This window comes from Carassius carassius, chromosome 39 (assembly GCF_963082965.1).
Source record: "Carassius carassius chromosome 39, fCarCar2.1, whole genome shotgun sequence".
In the NCBI taxonomy this organism is placed as follows: domain Eukaryota; kingdom Metazoa; phylum Chordata; class Actinopteri; order Cypriniformes; family Cyprinidae; genus Carassius; species Carassius carassius.
The window spans coordinates 5,499,214-5,511,385 of NC_081793.1; positions in this window are offsets into that span (position 1 = coordinate 5,499,214).

The window sequence follows — 12,172 nt, forward strand, 5'->3', positions numbered from 1 at the left end:
TTATAGTTTCCTATACCTTTTCCTATACCTTTTCACACTTCCAGGGTTTTCAGAAAGTTCTATAGTAGTGAATGGAAGCTAAAACAAATATAATTTTTGTTGTTCAGGACAACATGGGTGAATGGGTGCCATCAAAATGAGAGTCCAAACATCTGATAAAACATCACAATAATCCACAAGTAATCCACACCACTCATCATTTAACGTCTTGTGAAGTGAAAAGTTACCCGTTTATAAAAAAAACTAATCAATCGTTACATCATTTTCATCAACTTTAAACTGTTGCTTACATCTAAAACACGGGTCCTCAATCTAAGTGAAAAATTACAGTGAAAAAGTCATCTTGTCTGAATAAGGAGAAAGATATGCACAGATCAAGCAATGTTTACAAAAGAAAACTGTTCAAAACAGTTGTAAACAAATATGTTGGTGGATTTTGTGAGAGACAACAAGGAATGGACTTTTCCCACTGGAGGAAGCATTATTATGGATTACGGACTGATATTTTGGCCAGAAGTGATTTTGGCATTAAAGTTAAAAAACTTTAATGATGGGCTTGTTTCTCACAAACACACAGCTTATCACTTTCACAAAAACACTTATTGATGGACCGGAGTCTTTTTTCTGTTTTTATCAGCTGTTTGGACTCTCATTCTCACGGCACCCATTCACTGCAGAGGATCCACTGGTGAGCAAGTGATGTGATGCTAAATTTCTCAAATCTGTTCAGATGAAAAAACAAACTCATCTAAGTCTTGGATCATGTTTGTGGAACATGTTCTAGTTAATTTAATGTACTACACCTGGGGTTATTCTGCTGGGGAAATCACCTTGTCACTAGTTCATTAAAAGTCAAGTTGCTTAGGACAATTTAAGGTAGTGAAGTGAAAAGCTTGATGTTGTGACAACAAGGTCTACAAAATAAAATCTACAAATGATAAGTAGGTTGAAGAATGTAATTTCTGGCCTGTATACAGCATATATTGGAAAGTTGTGACCTAATGGTTAGAGCGTTTGACTCCTAACCCTAGGGTTGTGGGTTCGAGTCTCGGGCCGGCAATACCATGACTGAGGTGCCCTTGAGCAAGGCACTGAACCCCCAACTGCTCCCCGGGCGCCGCAGCATAAATGGCTGCAAACTGCTCCGGGTGTGTGTTCACGGTTTGTGTGTGTGTTCACTGCTGTGTGTGTGCAATTAGGATGGTTTAAATGCAGAGGACAAATTCTGAGTTTGTGTCACCATACTTGGTTGTATGTCACTTTCACTATAAAGAACATATTTAACCCCTTGGAGACATGGGGTTAAATGTATTGCTCAATAATGTCTGACAAAAATAATATTACATAGAGCCCCTAAGTTGCTTCAGTAATTCCTTAGAAAAAAGTGACATCCTGTATAATGTGGCTCTTTGATCCTGACCTAATCCTCTTCCGAAACACAGGCGTCCTGGCGAGAGGGTCAGAATCTGATTATATAACTTGACTTGTAGGGAGACGGCATGTGTGGAGACTTCCTGTGTCAGTTTAGGATTCTGCTAATACTGCTGTCTGTCAGTGAGTGCAGTTAAACTGCCGACAGAGCTGTAATCACATACTGCTGCGATACGTTTCCACTGAGGGGTTGAGCTCAGGTCTCAGGAGTGGGTTACAGGTACAGGTCGGGACATGTTTCTGGAAGAGTACAAGCAATTGTTGAAGTCACACATTAGAGACGCTGACTGGGAAGCTGTACAGGGACTGTATACGTCAACAACAAAAGAAAATTAAAGTGCTGGAAAAACAAAAAACAAATGATTATGGAAGGTGCAGACTATGAGCAGAAAGAATTCATGGGCGTATGTTATTTTACTTTCTTTTCATAATTGAGAGCAATATATATACAGTACAGAGCAAAAGTTTGGACACACCTTCTCATTCAAAGAGTTTTCTTTATTTTCATGACTATGAAAATTGTAGAGTCACACTGAAGGCATCAAGGGCTATTTGACCAAGAAGGAGAGTGATGGGGTGCTGCGCCAGATGACCTGGCCTCCACAGTCACCGGACCTGAACCCAATCGAGATGGTTTAGGGGTGAGCTGGACCGCAGACAGAAGGAAAAAGGGCCAACAAGTGCTAAGCATCTCTCGGGGAACTCCTTCAAGACTGTTGGAAGACCATTTCAGGTGACTACCTCTTGAAGCTCATCAAGAGAATGCCAAGAGTGTGCAAAGCAGTAATCAAAGCAAAAGGTGGACACTTTGAAGAACCTAGAATATGACATATCTTCAGTTGTTTCACACTTTTTTGTTATGTATATAATTCCATATATAATTCCACATGTGTTAATTCATAGTTTTGATGCCTTCAGTGTGAATCTACAATTTTCATAGTCATGAAAATAAAGAAAACTCTTTGAATGAGAAGGTGTGTCCAAACTTTTGGTCTGTACTGTATATATATATATATATATATATATATATATATATATATATATATATATATAAACGGTTTAGTCTATATTAACATATAATTAAAATATCTGTTTAAATCCTGTTTTAAAGCAAAATGTAAATTTAGAAAAATGTATTAAAATGAACAGTGCACATAGTAAAACTAATTTCAAATACATTCATATTGGGTTTTTTTCTTTACTTAAAATGACTGTTCACATATTTACATATAGTAATATGTCTAAACATAGTTTTAGTCTGTATAATTTTAGCCCTGTGGAGAGACTTTTCAATTTCTTGGGATCCTTGTTTCTGGGTATATATATATATATATATAAAATTATACAGATTAAAATTATACATATATATATAAAATTATACAGATTAAAATTATACATATATATATAAAATTATACAGACTAAAACTATGTTTAGACATATTACTATATGTAAATATGTGAACAGTCATTTTAAGTAAAGAAAAAAACCCAATATGAATATATTTGAAATTAGTTTTACTATGTGCACTGTTCATTTTAATACATTTTTCTAAATTTACATTTTGCTTTAAAACAGGATATATATATATATATATATATATATATATATATATATATATATATATATATATATATATATATATATATATATATATATACAGTCATTAAATTTAATCATTCTTAAATTAATTAACAGTAATTACATTTAATAACAGTACTTAATGGCAATTGTAATTAATGGTTATGGTAATGATGTAATTAATAGAAATATTGATAAAGAAAATTATATAAAATATACAATTTAATCTATAACATCTTAACCAAAAGATCCAAGCTTTGCAGACTCAGGATTCTAGTTAATCTTCTATCAGTGACAGGAGGCATGCAGATCTGTGGAAACTGTATTACAGATATTGTTTGAACTGCTCATTTTTATTCTGTGCTATGTTGTTCTCGGTATTAAATTGTTAACTGTACAAGTTTCAATGTATGCAATTTTACTTAATTTTAAGAGGTACATGCTCCAAAACAGTTTTTAAACTTTTAAGGGTATGATTTCCCCACTTAGCATGAGGGACCCCTTCACTAAAAGGTCCTAAAATTACTACAATTATTTATATTTTTGTTTTAACTTTTTGTTGTTGTTTTATTTAGTTATATATTGTTGGATATAATGCAACATTAACTTTTAGGCCATGACCCTCAAATAAGTTTGATTTTTGGCTTTTCAGATAAAAAATGTGGGAGCCTCTATCTTAAAGTATTAAATTAATGAAATCTCAATAAGTCTTGAAAGTTTAAAGGAGTTGGTCTAAGTCAGTGCAAAATAAAATTCAAACCTAAAAATGAAAGAAAAAGAAAAAAATAGTCACAAATGACTGGAAAAGTCATGGAACTTCATTATTTTTTTTAAATCATTTATATTCATGTTATTTACACTACTTTGAAACAGGACAATGCTGTTGGTACACAACACAAGAAGGATCTCTATTTAGTGTGTGTGTGTGTGTGTGTGTGTGTGTGTGTGTGTGTGTGTGTGTGTGTGTGTGTGTGTGTGTGTGTGTGTGTGTGTTTATCCTGCTATGAAAACATTCTGACATGAGCTGATTGATTCTGCTGAATTTATTATAATAAATTATACATTTATTATTACATGTATTAAATTTTCAGATTAAAGGAACTATAATCTATTATAATTATTATGTTTATAAATTATACATTATAAAAAATTCAACTGAATCAATCAGATAAAATCTTGTGACTGGAATGTTCATAAATGTTAAATGTATATTATTCATTTATTATATTTATGAATGATACATTTCTTATAATAAATTCAACAGAATCAGTCAGCTTAAGTAATGTCACTGGGTTGTTTCCAGCTGCATAGCAGAATTTTGAATATTCAGATTAGCACATATGATCACATTAAAATTGATCTTTGTTAATCTGTTGCATAAAAACAGATAGGGTTATTACTTGGAACCATCATCACCTAATTTAATTAGGAATTATGATATGAATAACTTATGTTTAAAATGAACTCAAATGAAACCAAAAATGTGATCTTGTTTGTTGGATATAAACGTTCTACTTTTGTTGCTCTTGCTGTTGATCACCTGATGCCCTCTGGTGGATATCTGATGAAACAAGTGATCAAATGCTTCAATAAAATCACATATAAAATTGCAAAAATATAACAGAAAGCTTAGTTTATCATTTAAGAAATATCATATAAACTAAAGTTAAGTGTTTGTAAATGTAGGATTCTAAAAGTATTTCATTAGAAAAGCTTTCATACAGTCAGAAAGAACAAAATTAGAAAATGACAACAAATGTATAAAGGAAGATAATTTAATGTTATCACACATGACTTCCTCTTAAACAATAAGCCTTGCAGGAGAGGACAGAAAAAACAGATAAACACATCCACAGATCACCACTCTCAATCTCAGCTATGTGAGCTATGTTTAGGACCATCTTTATCTAACATGCATTCCTCTAGAAATCCATTGTTTAAAGAGGAAAGCACCAATCAGCTTACAGTATGTATCTGTTTTTTTTAAATCAAGATTTGCAGTCATTTCTTGACATGAGGTCAACATAAGCAAGTCAATTTCAGCTTCTTCCTGATTCAAAATCCCAACAAGAGGATCCTATCCTTTTCCCTCCCTTTCGATATCCAAAATTTTTGAAAGCCAAAATAAATTAATAAAATTATAATTTGACATACGCTTTTATTGTGTAAACATGCTCTGCCCTCAGAGGGCACAGTGACGTTTTTTCATTGTGTGTTTTGTGCTTTGAGCTTGACCCCTTCTTGGCCTACAGTACATAAAAGCATAAAGTGACTCATGTTCACAAAGGCTGAATGTAACTGATCAAAAATACAGGAAAAACAATAATACTGTGAAATATGTTTTTTTTCTAGTAAGAAACATAGTTAAAAAAGTTAAAAACATCACAAAAATGATCTAAGGGTGACTAAAAAAAATGTAATTTAAAAAAGCCCAATGCTGAATACAAGACTGATAGAACTCCTCGTTGTAGTTAGCAATATGGAATAAAGCATATTACTGAATTAAGCATATTAAATACATACATACATATAATACAGAATTGAGAATATTAAATAACTTGTGAATTTTGAGCTTCTACAGGGGTTAGTGTGTAAAACATGATCTGAATGGAAGGAGGAAACCTTACCTGCAACCTCAGCATAAACGGCAATATCACAATTCAACACCATACTTACCATAACACCATATGGAAGTTAGTCTTTTCTTCCCTATTGTCACATATATCCGAGTAAACCATAGATATGTATGAAATAATTATTAATAATAACTTTTCACTGAACAACAATAGCAATGCACTGCAAAAGAACTGGCAATTTACCAGTTATTACTTTTGCAATTCATTTCAACTGCATTTCAAAAATAATTTGCTATGAAAATTCAAGTATTTTTTAAATACTACATTAGTCTGCATTCACATTACATAATGCACATCAGTTTTTTTAGACGAATTATATATTTTTCTTGCAGTTCTCTCCCTGTGCATTGCTATTCTTGTTGTGGTGTAGCTAAATGTATTAGTTTTGCAGCACTCCAATAGTAATTTTACATAATTTTATAATAAAAACACAGTACCAGTCGTCATGACGTTAACTACTAGGCATGCTCAGATGTCAAGCAAAAAACAAAGCAACCCCAACCAAAACCCCCACCCGGCCTGCCATGGAAATTCTCACTCCAAGTTGAACTCAAAAGTTGGCAGTCCTGACCATAGACTGTATAAAAACATAGACGTAGTGTGACGTCAGCCATTAGTTTCCGAAGAGTTTTTTTGAAGCAAAAAGTGGGCGGAGCGGGCCGTCACCATCTTGGCAGCGCGTCACCGAGCGTCACCCCTGGATAATCGAAAATGGGCAAAAAGGCGGGAGCTGGTTGCTGAAACCACGCCCACCTAGCTTGACGGCAGTGTCAGCAGCGGCAATCCACCTGTCACTCAAGTGGTCACGCCCTTAATTATGCAGAACTTTAAAGTGTAACTAAACCCCTGCTCAGAGCCTGACTCCACCCACTGACAATATTTGAAAAATGCTGAAAAGTGGGCAGATCACAGCGGAGATAGAGGGGACGAACCTAGGTCGGGTCTGAGCGAGTGCGGCGTGATCCTGAGACTCGCAGTGACGGATTGATTGACAGCTGCTGTCAGAGACGCTAAAATGGAGAGTGACTGTAGTGACGCAAGTAGCTTTGCAACAGAGCGATCATTTGAAGTAGAGGACTTTTCTCCCCCACTTTTACCTGAAGTGGAGGATGTCGCAGTGTCTGTGGCCTGAGCCATATCAATTCGAGCCGCTGGCTCAAACTGCGGTCTTAACTCCCTCACGGCCTGCGAAGGGCGATGGGGGTATGTGACGAGTGGGGCGGGGACGAGGGACGTGGGAACGAGCGAGGCCGGTGGTGTGATTGGAGATGAACGACACCTGTTCGACCCACCGGTCTCGAGTCCCACGTAGGAGATGGAAGGATATAAAACAGGAGCGACGACAGTGAAGGACGAGAGAGGACCAGGCCTGGGCTTTACTTTATGTTTTGGTTTTTATTTGTGTGCATCAGTCGTCCGTGAGGGGCTGGTGCGCTGTTTTGTGTTTATTTTGATTATTAAAGTTTCATTTTGATTGTCCGCCGGTTCCCGCCTCCTTCTTCCCGATGATTATGGAGTTTTGATTATTACAAGGCCTAAGTAAAATTTACTAATAATAATAATAATAACAATAAAAATAATAATAATACTTTTGACAAGGCATTAAATTGCTAAAATGTTTATATATATATATATATGATGTCAAATTGAATTCATGCATTAGCAGTCTTAAAAAATAGCACAGTTGCACAAACAGCACCAAATTTTTCACTCTCATACTTTGACCGCCTTATTAATAATGTAACATGATGTATATGTATCCATAATTAATAAGAGTAAAAAAACAACAACAACAACAACAAGTGTGATTCGATGAATTATCACTGCAGTTGACTGAACAAGATCTTGCTTGTACATGTCTAGGTTTGTTATCTATCCAAATGACCCACAGTCTGTAGATGCTAATCAACACTACTAGGAAGTTCTTAATGGTAAAGAATACCAGCATTTGATGAAAGTCAGAAAAATAAATCATAACTACGTCGGACAACAAAGAAGGGGCCATCTTGAAAAAAAATAGTTCCCGCATATATCTGTCTTTTTTAGTCTCAACATCACTTACTCCACATCACTGAGTGTCTCACTGATGAACTCGAGGAAATCAGCAGCTGTGCACACAAAGATGAGCAGCAGCAGGGATATTCCATCTCTGGTGACCCCTCCGGGGATCGGTAGCAGCCACTTCCCTACTATCATCAGGATCAGGATGATTTTCTGAAGGGCCAGGATCCAGTCATTGGCACAAACCGATGACAAAAATGTCAGTGTCCTATAGTACAACCACAAGTGAGTATTCAGCTATGAAGTATTGCTCTCTGGAAGAACTAAGGTAACACTTCCATAAAGCATGTCCTGTAAATCTCATACAGTATGTGGAGATGTGGTAACTTCAGAACAAATAACAGTATTTATGAACCATGCATGAACATGACCTTAGGTCTTGTTTGTCCTGAAGGCTGAACCAACATTTGTATTTTGCAAAACACCCAAGTTTGACGTTATGTTTTTAAGGCAAAATGGAGTAAATAAACTATGTCTGAGATTCAGAGATTACTGTAGCCTAGACTCCAGTGGAAAACATCTGTAATTGTTGAGAATGGCAAAGAGGCAGTACCTGCTGGCTCACACTTCCATTTGGCAATTATCTGCACCTCAGTATTGTAGTGCATTATAAAACAGCGTGCAATAATAACTTACTGAGTCTAATTTAATGGATGCCACCTTAATGGGACAATAAAGCCCTCCCTACACCTACCCTAAACTTTTTGATTATATTCTTAATTTCCATTGAAAATAAATGCTTTTCTGATGTATTTTGAAATTTGAGAAGGGAGAAAAAAATTCGTCGTTACGTATAGACCCCTTAATAGTGTGTAAACATTGCAACGTCTCCGGGTGGGCGGGGCTTAGCTGGAGGCAAAAAGAGGCGCGGACGCAATGTTGACAAGCGTAAACTAGCACGTTTTAGGAGGGATTTATTAAACGTGGTGTCACACATTTTTTTAGGCCAAAACATTTTTTGTCACATCCAGCAAACAACTCCTCACTATCCGCTAGCTGCTTGTCCCCTGAACACTGTAAAAAAAACGGGGTCTCTCTAGACACCACAGGCTCCACAAACAACAAGAAAAACAAACTGGGGCCCGTTCTTCGTACGTCGCTTTTTACATCCGAGATCAAATGACACATCCAAGATGATATCATCTTGCTAATCATGATCCGGCTAATTGGGTTCTTCGAACACACCTGTTGTGTATGATTAGTATCGCTGGATTGAGTTATCTGAGATAATTGCGCGTTCATGTGTTGGCTTAAAAGGGGATATGTATCGATACTCGAAACCATGATCAGCAGTGCAGCGATTGGCTGGTGACAAGACGGCAATGTAATGACGTCATATAATTTAAAATGACACCTGACGAAAAACTTGACAAATTTCTGGACTTTTATAAGGAAACAGCCAAGCAAACAAAACTACATAAATGTTATAATAGATACATGAAACAGATAATAGATACATGTTTTTATTTTTTTAGAATTTTTTTCATGATTCCCAATTATTTAGATTCGCAATTTATAATAGTTGTGCAGTCTTTACATTTTTATTTCAGTGTAGAAATTATCTATTCATTTAATTTTATATTTGGACATATTTGTTACGTGACAGCATTAATGAAAGTTTCTTAAGGGTCAATATCATGTTATCTGCATCTCCTGCACTCCATCAAGCCACTCTTATAATAGCAGTCATCACTCAAAATAATGCACGACTCTATTATCTCTTGCTCTGGAGCAGGTTATGTTCAGAGAGTGAGTTGCTATGACAACTAACATAACCTGAAAGTTACCTCCGTTTTTGGAACCGAAAGTTGAGGTTATCCATTTACTTACTCTTAAACATACCCGGGTATGTCACATAGCCTGCTTTCTGGAATACCCCCCTGTTTCTTCTATTCTGGGAGCCAAAAACACAACGAGAAAACATTTTAAAGTCAAAACCTCAAACTTTTAGCGCACCTGCTATGAGTTCTCCCTTATGTTTTGCCTCCAGCTAGAGCGGTGACGTCACAGTGACGTAGGCGATTAAGGGGTCCATTGTCTTCTGTAATCTTGACTATCCGAAAATAACACGTTTGGTGGGCAATATGTATGTTTGCATGAATAATAAACAACTGATAAAATTAATCCACCCCATAAATATAGTATTAACAAACTTTGATGCAATAAATAGGGTATGATTTAAAAATGAGCATCCCTCCAAAAACATCTACATTATTTCTGTCTCTTTTCAAGTGTTAGTGTATATAATTAGTTGTATTTATAGGGGTTATTATAATTCTATAATAAGGGGGTTATTATAGAGACCCCCTGGACCTCACTAATTCTTAATGCCTGGCTTTGGCCATGGTTGTAATATCACGATATTGGGGTCCATTCAACCCGGAATATGAAAAACAACTCGCGGCAACAGTCACTGCTTTAGCCCAATTTTTGGCAACACTGCATTGACGGATCATGCAAAAATGGTCCGCGTCCATGGGGGGGTTTTCCAGAAAGCAGGTTATGTGACATACCTGGGTATGTTTAAGGGTCAGTTCGTGGATAACCTCAACGTTCGGTTCCAAAAACAGAGGTAACTTTCTGGGTATGTATGTAACCATAGCAACTGACTCTCTGAAGATAACCTGCTCGAGAGCAGGTTATGTTTCAGTGTAACTTCGTTTGAGAAGGTTGGTGAGCATGGCGTGCCCTTTTGACGAGGATCCTGTGGACGTAGAAGCACAAATTATACGAGTTTTTTTTCGTCGGGAGAGGGCTATAAGACCGCGTATTGATGTGTTTGCATACCCTAATGAATATTTAAACGAGCGTTATCGTTTTTCAAAAGATTCATTAGTTTATTTAACACGTCTTTTAAAACCCTATATCGCAAATGTGACAAACCGCGGCTCTGCGCTTAGCACAGAAAACATTCTGTGCATAGCACTTAGGTTTTTTGCGTCTGGCCATTTTTTGTACAGTGTGGGCGATTCAGAGCATGTGGCAAAGGCAACTGTGTGTAGAGCCGTTCGTACAGTGTGTCTGGCACTTAAACAGTTGTTACCCACGTTTGTACAGTTCCCTGGCCATAAACCTCTGCTTGTTATTAAAGACGAATTCCACAGAGTGGCAGGTTTGTCCTTTGTAGTAAAATATATGACGCATATTTAATATTTAGTCATATTATTAATATCTATACATGTATTTATTATGCACACACTTCATACTTCCATAACTTTCTGTTTCAGGGTTTCCAAATGTAATTGGGTGCATTGATGGCACTCACATTCCTATTAAAGCTCCATCAGTAAATGAGGGAGACTATGTTAATAGGAAATCTATTCAAAGTATCAATGTGCAGGTAACAACTTAATTTTTTCCCCTTCTTAAAATCATCAAAGTCATTACTTTTTCCACTAACTATAGGTAATATGTGAGGCAACCCAAATCATCACCAATGTCGAGGCAAAATGGCCAGGATCTGTGCATGATGCCAGAATTTTCCGCGAGTCATCATTATGCCAGACATTTCAGCAGGGTATGATTTGCTTTATACAATTTTAGTTTTTTCGTTTTTTCTATATTTGTGTTGTAAACTTCAATCATTACAGGACAGTACAATGGTTACTTGCTGGGGGACAGAGGATACCCTTGTCTGCCCTATTTAATGACACCCTACCCTGAACCTGAGCCTGGACCACAGACACTGTTTAACCTGGCTCACAGCCGAACACGGGCCAAGGTGGAGATGACTATAGGGATCCTCAAATCTCGGTTTCAGTGTCTGCGTGGGCTCCGGGTTAGTCCAGAGAGGGCATGCGACATTATTGTGGCTTGTGTTGTGCTTCACAATATTGCCACTGTAAGAGGAGAGAGCCACCCTCCTTGTATTGAGGAAGATGGCCCAGAGGAACACCGACAGATTTTAGAGGCCAACAGAGACGAAAGACTTTTGAGAGACAGGATTTGTCAAAATCACTTTTATTAGTTTTTTTTTGCACTGGTCTGCCAGGCAGTTTATTTCTTCATTTCCTGAAAAACAATAAAAGTACAATTCATTAAAATGTTTTTTTTTATATTGCTTTACACAGATAGATAGATAGAGACAGACAGACACAGACAGACAGACAGACAGACCACTTTTAACATGCAACAGATTAATATTCAGACAAGTTCTCACCTTAAGGCGATTCTCAAGTAATTATATTTCAAGTGCTGCTTTTTAATGAGGAGCCTTTTCTCTTCCATTTGAAGCTGTATAAGGTCCATCTCCATGTCACTTTTTCTTATTTGTTTTTGAAGATGGACCTTATACAGCTCCTTTGCTGGCAACTAAGGTGGAAAAATGTAATAAATGAGATTGTTTGGTCAGACAATAAAATTCAAATATGGACACAAGTTCTTACCCTGCTAAGATTGTTTGCTGAGGCTGAAGGACCCTCATCAGTGGGCAAATCCCTAGGTATGTACTATGAAAGGACAATGA